The following is a 20,040-nucleotide window of genomic DNA, read 5'->3' on the forward strand; positions in this document are numbered from 1 at the left end:
AAATAATATAAATCAAATGGAAATTAAATTAAATAAAGGTAGAGTTTATTTGTTTTAAACTCTCGGTTAATTATACCTTTCACGCCTTGATTTAAGGAAGGAACCTTGGGTCAAGTATGGACTCCTTGGAGTGCTTTAGGGAAGAATGATGTAATTAGAAATATAGGTTTAAGGCTTAAAATATGAGAGAGAGATAAGAGAATGATTTTTGGTGTAGAAGAGAGGATGAGAGAATCATTTGGTGATCAATCTTGTTGATGATTGTAAAAGGGGTGATATGACTTCTATTTATAATGAAAAAAGAAGGGTAAACGAATTAAGAAAAGATAAGAATTCGAATCGGAATAAAACTCTTACGATAGACAACAGTTTTTGCGGTTTTTGTTTTTATCATATCTTTTGATCTAGAAATTGGAATAAGATGAATAATATGTTGTTGGAAAGATAAGTCTAATTTCTAATTCAATCAGAACCAGATTAAAATATTTTGTAGAATAAAATATATGACCGAAATAATAAGACGGTGTCAGTTTTGGATAGAGTTTGGTATTTCAATCATATCTTTTTCATTATAACTCGGAATTAATATTATAACATATCATTGGAAATATAATTTCAAGGGATATCCAACCATTTAAGATTTGGATAAAAAATATGAGGCACAAAAATAATATCTGACTATCTTTGAACATCTTTCAATTCTTAATAGAAATAGGACTTTCAAAAAGAAAATTTTATTCAATTTCAAACTCTTTAATCTTATCTTTTCAAAAAGGATAATTAAGATCTTTTAGAAACTTATAGAAGATTCCAATTAATCCTAATTTTTTTAGGAATGGGATTAAATCCTTTGGACCCTCCACATGATCATTGGGTTGTAGGTAAGGTGGGCTCAGGTTCGGTTTGGGCTTAGTTTAGTATTCTGACCACAACTTATTCGTTATAACTCGAATTTGGGCTTATAATATATCTTTGGAAATATATTTTCAAGCACTATCCAACTATTCAATCATTGGACCTATATTATGGACCAAAATAAACTAGTCTAAACGTTTCTGTAAAAAGGACACGAAACGAATGATTTTAAGGGACGCGAAATGAATTATTTTGGGTTTAAAGGCACGAAAAGAGGAAAGTAAGTTATGTTTTGGGGAAATGGGCTAGGAATTGGGTTGGTTTATGAAATGTAAATATGGATTTAAGCACTCTAAGATTAAATACTCAACCCGACCAATAATGGCGGTGAAAATTTGTTCATCATCGGGTTTGGTGTAGGGGAGACATTTTTAGGTGTCTAAAAAGCCCCCACTTTAACTGAATCTGTAGAAACATTAGTTTCAACAACCATAGTCAAAGTATTCAATAGGGATGGAGAATGATTTAAGACGTTTGGTGATCCTAAATCACTCTGTATACGCCAATACCTACAGAAAAATGTTAGTTCCACAGATAAAAGAGTAAAGGGATAAAATGCGTATCTGACACCAGTGTATCGGTGACAAATGAGTTTGGTAGCTTCCTATGCTTGAAGGATCCACCGGATGGCGTTTTGTTGAAATACTTTCCATGCTTGAGGAAAGTCGACTGATGAGTTTGGTAGCTTTCTATGCTTGAAGAAATCTACCGGATGATAATTTCCATGCTTGAGGAAAGTCGACATATGAATTTGGCGGTTTTCTACGCTTGAAGAAATCCACCGGTTTAGATACTTTCCATGCTTGAGAAAAGTTGACAGATGAATTTAGCGGTTTTCTATGCTTGAAGAAATCCACCGGTTGAGATACTTTCTATGCTTGAGGAAAGTCGACAGATGGTATAATCGCTGAATTCTTCGTCTTGAGAGGTGGCAACGACCGACAATTTTCCATGCTTGAGGAAAAACTTGTCTGATGATGAGATTGCAAGTCTCTGTGTATCGAGAACCTTGCGACGTGAATCATCTTTGCTTGGGAGATGATCACGAAAATGATGATGGTTCGATTGTCCCCGAACGTAGGCTATAAATGGTTCGATTGTCCCCGAACGTGGACTGTAGTTGGTTCGATTGTCCCCGAACGTGGGCTGTAAATGGTTTGATTGTCCCCCAACGTGGGTTGTAGATGGTTTTCTTGTCCCTGAACATGGGCCGTAGATGGTTTGCTTGTCCCCGAACGTGGGTTATAGATGGTATGCTTGTCCCCGAACGTGGGCTGTAGATGGTTCCCTTGTCCCCGAACGTGGGCTGTAGATGGTTCGCTTTTCCCCAAACGTGGGCTGTAGATGGTCTACTTGTCCCCGGACGTGGACTGTAATTGGTTTGCTTGTCCCCGAATGTGGGCTGTAATTGGTTCGCTTGTCCCCGAACGTGGGATGTAGGTTGTTCGCTTGTCCCCGAATGTGGGCTTTAAATGGTTTGCATGTCCCCGAACGTGGGCTGTAATTGAGACCTGCATAATAAAATTCGCCGAGGGACTCGTATAAACTATTATTGACTTGACCAACTAACTTGACCAAGCTTGATTTGACATGACATGAAATGTGTGTAACTTATAGAATGTCTAGTAGAAATCATCCTCTCGTAAGCTCGCTCACCTTTTTAAAGGTGCTTGTAGAATAAGCTTGAAATATTATTGATTCCTTTATCCAAAATTCACCACCTGCCAAATGGGTATCTCATATACCAATCTCAAAGAATCTCATGAATCATAGCTCATGGAAAATCTTAAAAAGTTCCAACAATAAAACAAATTGATTTCTTAACTTTTTAAATCTTCAGAACATTACAAGGCCAATGGAGGGAACTATACAATGAAATTAACAATCAAGTTGGATGGGAGGGTGGGAACTCTATAGATGCATCCAACAAAGAGAACACATAATAATTTCTACCAAGAGCTATAATGATAAATAATTTGAGAGCCTAACCCCAAGAGTATTCACCTCAATAAGCGAAAATGATTGAAATAAGGAAAATACAACATAAACTATACAAGTTGATGCTGTATATGATAGGGTCTATCCATAAAATTAAAAAAAAAAATAACAAAAAAAAAATATGGGACTAACCTCAAAATCTCAAGATATAAAGCACAAAGTATCCTATGAAACCACCAAATTTCAACTATATAGGACATGCAAGTCATCCTAAAAGAAAGAGTTTTCTTAGCAATTAACAAAATTGTTACTATAAAAACATTGAGGATATAAAGGACATGTCATCTTATTGTTCTCATGGCTTGGGGGACTAGAAAGGTAACTAATTAGAAACTCTTTTACTCCGTACATGTTTTTTTTAAACATAGAAATCATTATAGGACATTTAACACTTTAGGTAGATTCATAGCATGAATTACTTATTCTCCACTTCCTGCATTTGTCGTACTGCAACCATTCATTATCAAGTTTGCATTGAGCATCTTAAGCTCCTGAAAATTCTCATTGGCTTTCAACCACCACTATTTGTCTATGCATACCTTCAACGATATAGCCGGTTAAAGATTGACATAATTACTAATACCGTTTCTTATTAATTACAACTAATTAAGGATTATTATTTGTGAAACGGATGTAGTATGATACATCAACTTAAAGTAACCAGAAATTAATAGTATCTAACCAATTTGTCTAGTCAATTGCTAAACCAGCAAAGTAATACTTCTTAGCTCTTACTGCAGACCAATTGACCACATAGAATCTTAAAATATGCAACGTTAACAGCAACAAAAAATTATCAAAATTACTAATGATTATGTGATAACTCTTTTTCCAATGAGCCTTAAGCACCGTGTCAAACAATCGTTCTTGTAATTAGCCTAAAGCATAATAAAAAAAATTCCCATGGTGATTTTAGCAAGTGTCACATCTTTCTTAGACGTAGTAAATAAAGTGACAATTATGTACCTATTAAGTAGTATATATATCTAATTCCCATAATGCAAAGATTAAGGATGGCAAACAATGCTTATGATATGAATATTGACATAGAGGAGTAACTAGCTTCCCTAAATCGATCTAATAAGAAAGTTAACCGAAAATTGATGTAGTGATATAACATTATATCATCAAGAGTTTTTAATTATTATATAATTCCATAATTTTGAATATTAATTCTCAAGGAGAATGATTGAAAAACAAATAAAAGGGCACAAATACAAAGCACATGCAGAGTAAAAGGAGCTTATATGTAAAAGGAGCTATACATTTATGAAAAGAAATGGATACTCAGGGGTGGACAATCAATATTCAAGAATTTCCTTTATAATATTACAAATTAAATTTTTTGGACCCTTAAATTTATCATTATTTGTACCGATTCACAAAGATATTTTATATCAGAGAAAACTTTTGTTTACAGAAAATAATTAGGAGAGCGCAGAGCCATGAGAGATATCACAATCATAATACTTCAGAGTAAAATTTTTACAAGTATATTACGAAGTATTTAGTCATTTATCAATTGAGACATGACATTTATAAGTGATTCCATAGTATGTAGTATCATATTTCATCAGCTAAATGATATACAGAGAAAGGCCTACTCTTGATCTATATAAATCAGACTTTGGCAGTCTTAGATATGATCACTTTCATTACAAAAATCTTGCACCACCATTTGCATTTACATATCAACTAATATAATCAGAAATAAAATCTTGTACAAGGATCATAAACATAAATTTGGTTTCTCAGTTTTATTCTTCTATACTTCAAGACAAGTAGTCTTACTTAGCTTACTTCATTTGAAAAGTAAGGACAGCAAATCAATCAAGCATATATGCTTGTAGTGTGCTCATAACAAATTGACAAAATTGTTTCTTTTACTAGTAATAACTAATAAGTACTAGTTAAATAAAATCTTGATTAATTGTCAAATTTTAACTTGGAGCCCCTTAGTTCTCCACCACGATCTACTGATTTGACCCTTCCACCCCCTGCCTTTTATTCTTGGTGGTGTTATATATTCTACTAGCATTGGGTCCCCATTCACAATAAATTCATTCATGTGCATCTTATATTGAGTGCTAAATCACTAGCTATATCTAAACAAATAGAGGAATTTGCACCACAATTAATTGAAATTGAGAACCTTCAATAATATCAATCAATAATCACAAGCGATACATTTACCCATACCTTATTCGACTTCTTATAAGAATCAGCCCATCATGGCACCCACCCTTTCACAGCCTCCCCAACAGCAACCTGCTCTTTGTGTTCGAAACTCTCACCACCCAACTGCTCAAAAGTTGAATCTCGAATAACTATGATACCCAACTTTGCAATTAGCAATTTCAGTTTTAAAACCCCTGTAATTCCATTAAACTCTTTTTTTTTTTTGATGGAACTGTAATTCCATTAAACTATATTAACAAACAAAAGCACAAACCCTAGAATTTCATCTCTTTAGACAGATAATCGCTTAAAATTAATCATTAAAAACAAACTAAGTAAAGATTGAGAGCGTACCTTGATGATATTATTTTATAATAGAATTTTAGAACCCTGGAGGAGCTTCAAAGGAATATCAGCGGAGGGAGAAAAATTAAGGGTGTGTGTGATAAAATGGGCTTAGTTTGAATGTTTGATGCAGTGGAAGAAGACAAAAGAATACGGCCATACGGGTACTTTCACACTTTTTTTTTTTTTTTTTTTTTTTTTTTTTTTTTTTTTGCATTGTTCTCAAATTAATAATTAAAATAAAAAACTAAGAGCATTTAGTAATTGACCTTAATGAAGCCCATACCAATAATAAGGTCAATAAAGTCTGAATTATTATTTGTAACTAACATTTTTTATGCCCCTTACTATAGTTGGTCAGCTTACCATTGACCTACTATTTGTAACTGGCCTTGGTTATGCTAGTTATAAATACTAATGAATTTGTAACCCGCACTATCTATGTTAGTTACTAATACTCTTATTGTAACTAGCATATTTAGTTTATGTCAGTTACTAATAGGGCGTTACAAATAGTATTTTTTTCTACTAGCAGTGAAGGAGGAGCAGTACGTGAAAGAGAAGCAGTTCGTTGGAGCGAAAGTTTGAGTTGTTTTTTTTTTTTTTTTTTAATTTTGCTGAATTTACTGGCATTCAATACAAATTATTATTTTTTTAAAAACCTTTAATCAAAATTGAAATGAAAATTAAATAAAATTAATAGAAAGTAGAAACTTAATATTTGTTGCTTAAAAAAAACAAAAATTATTGTTTGACTAATTATTTGTAACTGACGTTTGTAAGCTAGTTACAAACTTTTTTGTTCCAATTTTCATTCACTTATTATTTGTAACTGGCGTTTGTAAGCTAGTTACAAATGTTTTGGTCAAATTTTCTTTGACTTAATATTTGTAACTAGCGTTTATAAGCTAGTTACAAACGCTTTGGTCAAACTTTCTTTGACTTAATATTTGTAACTTTCGTTTGTAAGCTAGTTACAAGCTTTTTAGTCAAAGTTCTTTTGACTTAATATTTGTAACAGACATTTATTTAGTCAGTTACTAATAAAACTTCAAGCAATGATAAACCACAAATTCGTAACTGACATTTACAACGTTGGTTATTAATGTCATGAAATTTGTAACTGGCACTATGTTAGTCGGTTACTATTGATGCTTTCGTAACTAGCATAATATACGCCAGTTACTAATAGGGCGTTACAAATATCACTTTTTCTACTAGTGGCATTTATTTCATTTTTATAAGTGAGGGAAATCCCGATCATGCGGTCTATCACTCACTTGGCATTCATGTTTCTCAGGCACGGTACCGAGCACAGGATAAGAGACGCAATCTGAGACGTATTCATATCAAAGACATGTTTATGTCAAGACACACTAGTAGAAAAAATGCTATTTGTAACGCCCTATTAGTAACTGACGTTTGTTAGGCTAGTTACGAAAGCATTAATAGTAACCGACTAAGATAATGTCAGTTACAAATTTCATTATATTAGTAACCGGCGTAGTAGATGTCAGTTACTAATATGTGTTTTATTATTGTTTGAAATTTTAATGTAACTGACTAAATAAATGTCAGTTACAAATATTAAGTCAAAGGAACTTTGACTAAAAAGTTTGTAACTAGCGTACAAACGCTAGTTACAAATATTAAATCAAAGAAACTTTGACCAAAGCGTTTGTAACTAGCTTACAAATGTCAGTTACAAATATTAAGGGCCTGTTCCGATTGACTGATCTCAGCTGAACTGAACTGAACTGAACTGAACTGAACTGAACTGAACCGAGCTGAACTGAACTGAAATGAACTGAACCGAGCTGAACTGAACTGAACTGAACTGAACTGAACCGAACTGAACTGAACTGAACTTATTAATTAGTGATTTTTAACTACGGATTAGTGATCTTTGATTATTTATTGATATTTATTACTATACATATGTGTATATACAAATGTACATATTAAAATATTTACGAAAAATATACTATATAATTATAATTATAAAATGTATGGAAAATATATTAAAAACTTGAAACCTCTAAACATTTTAAACACATATACTATTTAATTTAAAAATAAAATAGTATTAGGACAAAAGAACACAAAAACACTTACATGTATCTAACCCATTTAAACAAATTTTAAATAAAATATTATATATATATATATATATATATATATATATATATATATATATATATATATATATATATATATATATATATATATATATATATATATATATATATATATATATATATATATATATATATATATGAAAACTAACTGACTATGAAAATTAGTTTAAGTTGTGTAGTACTCTAATTTTCTCAATGAGATTAACATTAGAAATATGTTTCAAAAAATAGAACCATTTGAACAATGAATTGTATCAATATTATTATTGTTATTATTATTATTATTATTAATTATTGATGATTATTATTATTATTTATTGATTATTATTATTAGTATTATTAGTATTATTATTAATATTGTTATTATTATTATTATTATTATTTATTGATGATTATTATTATTATTTATTGATTATTATTATTAGTATTATTATTATTATTTCAATTATTATTGTTATTATTATTATTATTATTATTGTTGTTGTTGTTGTTGTTGTTGTTGTTGTTGTTGTTGTTGTTGTTGTTGTTGTTGTTGTTGTTGTTGTTGTTGTTGTTGTTGTTGTTGTTGTTGTTGTTGTTGTTGTTGTCGTTGTAATAAGAGCTTAAAAGAATGAAATTTGGCTTTATATCATTAGCAATATCATTAGACATAAATTAAGAGCTGAGCTGAACTGAACTGAACTGAACTGAACTGAACTGAGCTGAGCTGAACTGAACTGAACTGAGCTGAACTGAACTGAACTGAGCTGAGCTGAACTGAACTGAACTGAACTGAATTTCAACGGAACAGAACAGGCCCTAAGTCAAAGAAACTTTGAATAAAAAAAATTGTAACTATCTTACAAACGCCAGTTACAAATATTAAGTTACTACTTCCTATTAATTTTCATTTTATATTTATTGAAGTTAGAGGAAACAATTTCTGGCCGAAAACAAACAAAAGATTTAAAGTTTTTATTTTTTCCACTTTCGCTCCAACTTCTCGCGCTACTGGTAAAAACTCCTTCTTCCTCCTACAGTTTCTTCTTCACTCCATTCTGTATTGTTTTGGTTTTTCGAATCTGGGTTCGGTTTTTTTTTTTTTTTTTTTTTTTTTTTTTTTTTTTTAATTATAGAATTACTTTACCCTCAAGTTAATCTATTCAGAAATATATCCCATCCCACGCTAATTTCCCTTTCACCTCATTTACTCTGAAAGAAGAGTCAGTCTTTGCACCGCCGAACCCACTGACGCACGCCCGTAGTCACCGGCACACCGGCGCACCGCCGCACCCACCGAAGCACCACTGCACTGTTGCACCATTGCGCCACCCACCACTGTACTAACTAGGTGAGTTTCGAATTATTCCTCTTCTGTAGGAATTTGATTCGAAAATATAATTGCAGTATATATTCATTATTCGAATTTTACAATTAAATTGTAGTTATAATTCAATCCTATATTCCTCGAATTTCAATAATTTGATTCGAAATTTAGGTAGATTAAAGAAACTTCAAAGTTCTTATTTTAGGGCAAATTATTCAATCGATTTTTTTAGCGCAATTAATTCTATCGAATTTCAGCAATTTTAATCAAATTACACTCGATTTATTCGAATTACATTTATTTCATTGTCAATCAAAATGATTTTCGCCAAATTAATCTTCCTGTGGTCGAATCTACTCTTTCACTTCAACCCTAATTTCATCAATTAATTGCGATTTCTTCCTTTATTTGATTGATTTTGTTTCCTACTTTGCAACTTTGGTTTTTTATTTAACCCTTTTTTTGAATTCTGATTTCCCGATTTTGGGTTCTTAAAAGAAAAAAAAAAAAAGCCTGATTTGTATAAGTTTTTGATGTATTGATGTTATTACTTTGATTTGCTTTGGGGTTTTGTAAGAGTCCGCGAGAAGGTTTCTCAACCAATCAACTTCATGTGTAGCCAAATCAGTTTATTAATTTCTGTTTATTATCATTTTGTTGCCATATTAATTTCTCAATTTTGATGTTGCAATGTTGTAAAATGCTGAATTTGATCTTGTTTTCAGCTTATGATATGAAATAATGTAGAAGTATGTGTTGTAATTTTTTTCTTTGATTGTGTCAAATTTGATCGTAATTGCTAGAATTGTTCGTGTTTTTTTTTTACAATGCTAACCTCTCACTAATGACAAAGAGTGGCCCTGATATTTTGTTTCGTGAAGCTCTTCAGCTCTTGTCATCACTTTCACTAAAAAGGTTTCTCTCTCCTCCTCTTCTCTTTGTTTCTTGCTTTTTATTTTATTTCAATCTTATTTTCTTATGGTAGGTTTTCGGTTTTGATGATACATTATCGAGCAGGAAATATTTCAACTCCAGAAGTAAGTTTTGGTTCTATATATATTTTTTTTGTTGAACTTAGCTTAATTAATTGCATTTTTGAGGTGGTATCTTGGTACAGAGTTATGCACTTATAGAATTAAGCTCTTGCAATTATTGTCTTTTAATATGAATTATTATTATATAACCAAAGTGTTCATTCTTTCCCCTCCCATAGCTTGGTATTACGAGGTCTTTCCAGGTACTAGATAAGATGATGTCTTTCTTTTGCCACCTTAGCATCTGATTACACCACAACAGGCATCTAATTTATTTCCTCAATCTGTGCTATAAAACTTGGTTAGGTTGCATGAGTGACTTCAAGAATGCAATGGTGATGATGTTTTGAAGGCAGAGGCTGGTGCTAAGGTCCAAAAGTTCACTGAATGGGCTCTGAAATGCATTGGCTTTCATTCTCGGTGTCATGAGAACAAAGAGAAAATGCATCGTGATTCTGCTGCTGAGAACAAAGAGAAAGTGCCTTTAAGATATTTCTTGATCTTGCTGGAAGCAGTCTCACCACAAAGGACTTTACTGAGGCTTTTAATGCTGCTTGCTTCCCTCTTACTTTGTTTAGTAGTTCATTTGATCTTGGATGGTCTTGTGGAGCATCAGCTACTACTATACAAGGTCTCCTTGGTATGCTGGTTGAGGGTGGTGCTGATAATGTAAACTAGTGTTTTCTTGAAGCCTCACGTTTTGGCAGCACTGAGTTAGTGCGCATTTTGTTACAGGTATTTCCTTTTGTCTTTTGTTTACAGTACTTTATCTTTTGTTGCCTGAATGCCGTTTGTTGTGCACAAATTAAACCTTTTTTTTTTAGGTTCATAGTAAATCATAGCTATCGTTTGACTTCCTCTTTTATTTGAAAAGTGTATCATTATTAATTTTGACTTCTTAAAGGCCATTATTGAAGTTTTTAAGAGATCCATTAGTGTTGAAAGAAAAGTCTTGTCTTGTCTAGATGAGCACTCAAACATTAGGCTTGCGTAGAACAACATCTTTACGACTTTATCCGAAGTTGGACAAATAATGAACTTAAATATCAACTCATCAAACTATTTTCTTGCATTAGTATTTCAGGTGCTGTTCTCAAAGATCACAAGGGCAAAGGTGGATCTTGTTTGGCTTAAATGCTTTTTTTTCTACGCTTAAATGTATTGTCGCCTTAGCTGTACACCTTTTGTAGCACTGGAGCAAATCATTATCTTTGATGTAGTGATTATTATTTATGACTTAAGGCTTCTTAGCTGTAACAATCTTTGCTGTCCTAGTGCTACACTAAACATGTGGCAGTGTTAATTCTCAATTTAATATGTGTTTGCTGGGGTTTTGTTACCACTAACTTTCCACATTGCTAGTCCCCCTTCCTGTGGCCCTTTTCTTTTAGATTGAATTTACAACGGTTCTTTTACTTCTAGAACTGATTGATCACCACAGCAGTGACATACTACCAAGATACCACATTACACTCACTGATTGTACCATTGTTTGTTTCTTTGGCATGGCAAAAATTGACACCCTTACATGACCTTTTTTATTTTTATTTTTTTATTTCTAGAAGGCTTTGTTTCTTTCCATGCCTTTTTACTAGATTGAATCTTGGTTTTCTGAAATCTTTGTGGCTTTGTGCTAAAGTCATAATGAGATCTTGGTGTACATACTAAGAGTGCCACAAACTTGTCCTCCTTAATGTGCTCTTCACACTTGTCGTTCAGTTTCTAGGTTTTTTTTTCCTAGGCTGAGGTAGAGGGATTATGATTTTTGAGGAGCAAAAGGGATTATGATTTTTGAGGAGCAAGAGGGATTATGGTAGGTTTTCGGTTTCAATGATAAATTATCGAGCAGGAAATATTTCAACTCCAGAAGTAAGTTTTGGTTCTATTTTTTTTTTTTTTGTTGAACTTAGCTTAATTAATTGCATTTTTAATCACAATTCAAGTTACCTTTGTGAGGCTATACTTCGTACGAAGTATAATGATGTGAGGTTATATGTGTGCAGTATACTTCCAACTTATTAAGTACCAAGCTTATAAGATGCTTGTTAAGAAAATCCTTAATTTAGCATTTTATTGAAGTTTTGAGACTTTTATCTATAGGCTATCAGTAAATTCTGCCTCTCAAGTTACTTTATCGCTTCAAAACGAGTAAGCCACAATTACTACACATAGGAATGGAGGTAAGCGTATAATTTTTGCCTTTTCGTTCTATTAGTAATGAAAGTATATATTATTTAATATATTATATAATTGTACTATGTTCATTTGAATTAGTGTGCTCAACAATGTGGTGGTACCGAATGTGCTTATTATGTGATGAGATATATGTATGAGATAGTATCTTTCCATAGCGATTGCAAGGGTAATTTGAAAGAGGTTAGTGATGAGATATATTACGAGTTTTGGTTGATGTTTTATTTTTATAAAGTATAATATATATACACGTATTTTTTTTTTCAGGAGTATTTGGCAAGACTTGCAGCCTACAACGATGTAGAATTGGATGAGATTCGAGAACAATGGGCTAAGTTTTTTAGGCTTAATTTTTAGTTGAAAGACTAGTTATCTTATTAATCGATGTTATGATTTATCGCATTTAGCTTAATAAAATGATATAACACATTTTTATATATCTACTTTAATTTTATTTAGCCTATTGGTTATTGTAATTACATTTCTAAATTATAAATCAATGCTTTTTTAATTCAAGTTTAATTGTTTTTTGGAAATTACAGTATAATTAATTTTTTTTTGTATTGTATGGTTATGGATGAATAATTCGAGTTGTGCGGAACTATTTAGAGTGTTTGTATTGTATGGAAGTATTCGTAGTACGTGTTTTGTTGGTTGAATTGTAACAGGTTATAACCCATTTGACGATGGGTCATTTGGTAGGATATACTACCATTTTTGTATTCGAATCAAATATTTTTTTTAAAAAATATATATTTATTAGTAACTGGTGTAATCTAGTGCTAGTTACTAATAGTATTTTTTTTTTAAAAATTAAAAAATATATTCGTAACTGGCGTTATGATTTGCCAGTTATTAATAATAACCTTATTGTAACCGACGTAACTTAATGCCAGTTACAAATAGCATACTGTTTTACTTGGAAAATAGACTTTTTGTAACTGACGTTGGGTTATGCTAGTTACGAATATACCCTTATTGTAACCGACATAACTTAATGCCAGTTACAAATAGTGTGATTTCTTACCTGGAAAATAGACTTTTGGTAACTGGCGTTGGGTTATGCCAGTTACGAATAATACATTATTTGTAACTAACATGAGCCGGTTACGAATAATTTTCACTAGTTGTAACGGTGGCATTCGCAACCAACAATGCCAGTTACAAAAAGTCAATTTCGCCAGTTACAAATAGCACTTTTTCTACTAGTGACATTGGAACACTTGCCCTTTTGTACACTTTTATTATTTTTTTTGCTTATTTTTTTGCTATTTTAATCTTTTGAAGTCACTCAAGCTTTTTATGATATTGAAAATTGCATAAGTTGCACACTATCCCATCCCAAGATTAGGTAGATATGGGTTGAAAAATGAAAGGTCTGTCATTAGACAAGGCTCAAAGTGGTTTATAAAAAAAAGAATTGTATATTTGAAGGGTGAAATGTGATATGATGTGGCTACAAAAGGTGCCTCAAATCATTGGTATACCTTGTGCTTAGTTTGACATGGTTTTTTTTTTTTTTATTATTTTTTTTATTTTATGCAATGCAATGTGATGATCATATGTAAGAGAATAAAATGCTCATTTTATTTAAGGAAAAGAAATAATGACCCTACAAAATAAATTTAAAGAGAATAGAAAGGTGTCTATGCTAGACTTATTAGGGAAAAGGTGAATAAAAAAATAGAAAAAAGATCATGAAATCTTGTCGTTGAAGCTTTCTTCTTGTCCCTTGGCTCATCATCACTTGGTGTTCTAGCCGACTGAAGGTATTGGAAGCCCGTTATTGTCGATCAAATATTGGATTGCTTCCTTTAGTTTCCAACAGCCCTCAGTAGTATGACCCCTACCTTGATGGTACTTGCAGCGTACATTTGGGTTCCAACTAGGCAATCTCTTCTCAAGTGGGGGATCTTGAATAGGTCCAATAGGAGTAATGAGTCCCTTGGCATGGAGTTGATCGAAAGCATTATCGTAGCTAATTCCAATAGGGGTGAGTTGCTTTCTAAATCCTCGATTATCCATGGCTAAGATATCATTAAGGTCGAAAGTAACAACACTGTTACTAGAGTAGGTGTTTTCGGAAGAAAAAGGATAGTCGTTCTTCTTTACTTTACAACCACTGTTTTTATTGTTACTAATCTTGGCCTTCTTGTCGCGCGGGGGAACATGAAAGAGATTTAAATCAATGAGATCTTGAACACGATCTTTGAGGGCGAGACATGCTTCGGTGGTGTGACCACGACCTCTATGGTATTGACAGTAAGAATTTGGATCCCAATTGGGAAACCGTTTTTCGGGCGGAGGGTCTTGACTGGGACCAATGGAGTGAATATGACCTTGATCGTGAAGACAGTCAAAAGCTTCATTGTAAGTCATTCCTATTGGTGTGTATTCTTCAATGGTCCGTTTTGCCTGTGGCTTAGGAGCATTGAGTTCTTCATTAAACCCTTGGCGAGAATTTTGTTCGATTACCATCACCCGATTTGCTAATCCTTCTACCACATTCAAGAGCATGGTAACGATATCTTGCAGTTTTCGAACGTCCTCTTTTAGACTTGACGAGTCTTCCCTGGTATTATCTAAGAAAAGACTTTCATCCTCCTCAATCATGGCCACTTCATCGAGAGAGGTTATATAAGCTGTCTCGATCATGGGCTCTCCTATAGGTGAAGTGATGGATCTAAAGATGTTTGGCCTTCTTCCATGGCTAGAACCTCGGAAGTTCCATTGTTATCTATCAGATCCTGAATAGCTTCTTTGATTTTCCAACACTCCTCAGTGTCGTGACCCTTTCCTTGGTGATATTTTCTCAAGCTTTCTTGCATGAGGTTTATTTGTTGTTGCTTCACAGGGTCATCAATTTTGAGGGTTAAAGCCTTTAACGTCTCAGTCACGTCAGTCAATTGATTCCTAAGTTCATTGACCTCTTCTTGACTTGCCATTATCTTTTTAGCCTTCCTCTTTTGGCGAATTGGTTTATCAAAAAGTGAGACCTGAACAAAGGTGTTGTCCTTGATTAATCGCCCTTCTCTCCTCGACCAAGTACTGTGGAAAAGGAATTTGGGGATATCCATTGTTAATTATTTGACTCAAACTTTATTCAACATGCAATGGATGGAGGAAGTGAAGAAAGATTGGAATAGAATGTGAAGAAAAATGATGTAGATGGAGGGATATGAAGAATTAGGAATAGAATGTACCACCCAACTCAAATGACGGAAAGACCGACTCATGCATGAACCTAAGACATGGTCATGGTGATATGTACTCAAAGTGTGTGCTAAGACTAGCGAGTGTAGGTGACATGTTAAGACTCCTGTCATGACCATGTGGCTAGACTATGTGAATAGATTCAATTAATGTCTTAACAAGGCATTATTGACAGTAAAATTTAACCGAATTAATTAGTAAACTGGTTAATTAGACACAAGGTGATGACTCGAGCAATAAACCGAACTGTCGCCAAAATGACAGAACTGGCGCCGCACTATGTAGTGTAGCGCCAGACGATAGAGCTGTCGCCAGGCGCTACACTCCACAGAGTGGCGCTGCAGTTCAAATCTCGGCGCCAGTGCTGGAACGTTGATCTGGAACTGCTTTCGGTATTATTACTCTACAGGGTATGCCTAAAGTCGTACTAAGTCAACTCTGATTAAATTATTAGACTCTAATTACCAAAATTAATTAATTAATTAATTAAGCAAAGTCCTTTTTAGCCATTAAGTAGTTTATTTTGACTTAACACAAGTCAAACAAACGGTTAGGAAAAATCACATAGAGTATGCACGACAAATAATGCACAATTAGTCAAGTAGGCACAATATGATGCAATGAGTTTGCAACCTAACCATGGCTCTAGTTCTCTAAAGTTCGGGATATGGGTTAGTCAATAGAGGGTCCATGGTTAATTGTCCGGATGCACCGCGCGAAAGCCTAACTGTGAAGGGTTGGCGCGAGTGGATGGGACACCGCGAGTTTTAGAAAAAACTCGCTTCCATGGTTTGGTGAATTCAACATTCTCGAATGTACCCTTTGTTGCTCAGAGCGTTCAATCAAGTAGATGGAGCATGAATTCCCAGGGGGTTATGTCCATATGTAGAACACATATGGGTTTCAGAAAAGTGAGAAAAAACTCAATCTGGAAGTAGGATCGAGCAAACAATGCAAAAAACTGGTCGAAATTAGAACGCATATTTTCGGCTCGGTATTGGAAGAATTTGGCGCCAGCAAACAGAGATTGGCGCCGGATTTTGGCTGTAGCGCCTGGCGAAAGAGCTGTCGTCTGGCGCTACAGTCAAAATTCTGGCGCTAATCTTCTGTTTGATGACGCTAATTCCTACATGCCTCGGCAGCTTTCTGTGCTCGATAAAATTTTCCAGTTTCGCACAGTGTTATTTCGGTCCTAGTTGTGAAATATATTCCTCAAATTTCCTACGTGTAAAATCCTATGTTTTAACTCATTACGGATGGTCTTTCCAATGAGATATTTTTTATGCATATTGACAGGGTAAAGTCGTATCCCCTAATCAAAAATAATTACCTAAATCACTAATTAAAGTAGATAGGGAAGTAGGGTCGATCTCCACAGGGAAACAAGTCTTTTTACTCCTAATTAAATATTATAATCTAAATTATTTAAGTAACCAATATTTATGAATGAATAAGAAGCTAAACTAAAAAGAGTAGGAATAGGGGGAAAATAATATATAAAAGGATCTAGGGCATAGGTTCACCAATAAATAATACTCCGGGGTAAAATAGGGTAATCAATCATTGACATTGCATAAATAACATGATTAACAGGCTCTCGCAATTTATTAACCAACATAGACCTAACCGGCTCTCGCAATTTACTAGATCTAAGTTCTTATTGAAAATAGCCTTTAATATCAAATTAACATCTGCTCGATTCATCAATTTAATATTGCTATACTTTTACAAGCCGCAATTGTAAAACATTAAAACAATCCAATAAGAAATCATCATGCAATACCAACAATCAATAATAGTCAATCATCAATGCATCAATTAGCCAGATTGTAAAGGGCTCTCGCTACTTATTACAATCACACAATTAATTACCGGTATTAAATCTCATCTCTCGATTCTTGACTTAACCATTTATAAATTAACTCGCCTATTGAAACTAGACCTAAACATTAATTCTCATCTCTCGATTCTTGAATCAATATTGTCAAACTCATGCATAAAAGATAGGCCTAATCTAGTCACAGATCATTAAATCAATCAATAGGAAATTAATCTAGCATTGATAATCATCAACAATAATTTACCCCTTCATATTATTTATTAGAACCCCAAGAACCCTAGAAATTAAACTACTCACACATTATTAAATATAAACTAAGCAAAGCAATAAAATAAATCATGATCAAGGGAATAAAATAAATAACTGAGATTAAGGGAAAAGAAATCGTCACCAAAATAAATCTGGAATTAATCAAAGAAATAAGAACAAAGGTTTAGGGAGAGAATTTAGAGAGAGAAAACTAAGTAGAGAGAGAAAGTCTAAGAGAAAAGATTAAGAGAAGAAGAAGAGGAGGTCCTAAAATCGTATTACGAAGGAGTATTTATACTCCGTACAAAAATCCTAAACTAAAACAAATTAAAACGACGCTAATCGTCTCCTAAATATACACGCGCCCGATCGGGCGAGGCACCGCCCGATCGGGCGCGCCTTTTTTCACCTCTAATAGCAATCTCGCGCCCGGCCGGGCGCGTCACCGGGCGCTCCTCCCGCCCGGCCGGGCGCGCCTCCGGGCGCCAGCCTTTTTGGCCGGGCGGCTCATTTGGGCCAATATTTGGACTTCGATTGGGCTCCAATTCTTCGGGCCAATCTGGGTTTCCTCTTTGGGTCTTGAATACTCGGTCCAAACGCCCCGGTATCACCTCTACCGAGCCCTTAATCACCGGTTCGATGTCTCTAACCGGCCCTGGGCTATAAACTCTGGTCGTGCTTTTCCAATGCTCGTGATTGCTCCTAAATATCTCGGGAAAATACTCCAAAAGCATAAATCCCTGCAAAAGTCAACCAAATCTACGAAAACACTAGAAAACATCAATTAGTAATAAAAGTGGCTCTAAAGAGCCAAAAACACTACTAATTACGACCAAGGGACGGGGGTAAAATACTATATAAAACGGACACATCACATATGACAATAATGTTAATCAAAATTACGCACATGAAATACTTAGAACTTTTCAAGTCTCATCCACTCATTCTAAATCATTGCCGGAATAAATTTCAGGAATTAAAATAGAAATCCTCCCCAGTGGAGTCGCCAAAAACTGTAGGGAATATATCAAGCATTAACCCCTAGCTTGAACCCCACTGTGATCGTACACTAAAGTACGGTGACGTCCAAAGGGAAAGAAGATAGAGCAAAAGAGTCGCCAACAAGTTTTAGGAACTTGTAAACCGTTCACGAGGCCGGTGAAGGTTACACCCCTTAACGATCCATGAGATCGTCAAGTCCAATAGGTCTGGAACCATGACTGGTAGTTCGGGGATGAAGGTACAAATCCAACCTAAAAGAGATTGAACCTGCCCTAATAATAGGCCTCGACTTTATTCTGATCGTATTCATGTGCGCTTTCTGACTAACATACAATCAATAGGATTAACCCTAAACCTGTTTATCTATGTTGGTTGAATATTAATGCACAAATAAATCTATTATTGGCGATCACTTAAATTATAATCACATTAACCCTAAACAAGATTATTAATATCTTATTAAGCGTGATTACAAATACCAATTCCCTTTAAACATGCATAAAAGGTGTGATCAAGCAATAAATAAAATATAATCAAGCAACATAATAATAATCATAATAATTAATCATGATAATAATTAAATTAATCATGTTAAAGCACAATTTTAATAGCAAGATCCTAGGCATGATACTAACAAGATTAATAACAAACCCTAGCATGTCACTAAGCAATAAAAATCAAAGCTTTAATCCTAACATGATACTAACATCATAAATATTAGGAAGAACATAGGAAGCATCACAGGAATCATAATTGATATAAGCAAATCACCCTAAATATCATACTAAGAAAAGCATCCTAACATGATACTAGGAATCAAAATAACATCCTAAACCTGATTTCTATATCATAATATCAATTAAACCATTAAATTACTTACTTGGATGCCTCGTACCTCTTTCTAATAACATAATACACACGATAGTAACTTCAAGGAAAATACTAATCAACAGTTAAATTAAATAATTGAAATAAAGATTTGGGACCAAACCCTCTGAAATTAAACCTTTCACGTCTAGAGCGAAGGCATCTTCGAACTTGGCTAGGTGTTTGTAAATCCAATGAATGCGGAATTTTTGTATTTGTGAAAAGGCTAGTTTTAAAGAGAGAGAGAGAGAGTAATCAAGAAAATCTTGATGAGAGTTGGTCAATGAAAACGGAGTTTTTAGAACGCTATTTATAAAGAAAATCAACCAAAAAGATAAAAAATCAAAATAGAGTTCTGACGCGTAAAACAGGGATTAGCGCCAGACGCTGACATTAGTGCCAGGCGCCAAGTGTAGCGTCAGGCGCTAATGCTGGCGTTTGGCGCTGACTAAGGTTTTGACGCGTTTTCTTAAAATCAGATAAAAATTGCCGTACAGGAGGATAAAATCGTATTTTCCTCAAAAACGTTCTTTTATTCTGATTAAAACTCTAAAAGTCAACAAAAGTCAATTTATCAATGCTAATTGAATTAGGAATGAAAAGAACCTTCTAGAAGAATCTAGAAGACTAAAACCATTCCTAATTACATTAGGAATGATAAATCCATATTAGACCCTCCTCTAGATCATTGGGCCGCAGATAAGGCTCAAACCGGGCCCAGTTCAGTAAATTAGCCATAACTTCCTCAATATTCATCGGAAT

The 20,040-nt window shown here is 33.8% G+C and overlaps 1 long non-coding RNA gene across 6 annotated transcripts; it reads left to right on the forward strand.

The window, feature by feature from the left end:
• The first annotated feature begins 8,672 nt into the window (after nucleotides 1-8,672).
• On the forward strand, nucleotides 8,673-12,546 carry LOC145638929 (uncharacterized). Of its 6 annotated transcripts, none has more exons than XR_014114747.1 (6): nucleotides 8,673-8,904; nucleotides 9,734-9,917; nucleotides 10,221-10,649; nucleotides 12,015-12,094; nucleotides 12,189-12,290; nucleotides 12,375-12,546. It is a non-coding gene; the product is annotated as an uncharacterized LOC145638929 (long non-coding RNA). The 6 variants fall into 6 exon arrangements; XR_014114749.1 differs by having other exon boundaries at nucleotides 9,762-9,917; XR_014114745.1 differs by having other exon boundaries at nucleotides 9,866-9,917.
• The last annotated feature ends 7,494 nt before the right edge of the window (nucleotides 12,547-20,040 follow it).

Source organism: Chenopodium album, chromosome 7 (genome assembly GCF_948465745.1).
Source record: "Chenopodium album chromosome 7, dcCheAlbu1.1, whole genome shotgun sequence".
Lineage (NCBI taxonomy): Eukaryota > Viridiplantae > Streptophyta > Magnoliopsida > Caryophyllales > Amaranthaceae > Chenopodium > Chenopodium album.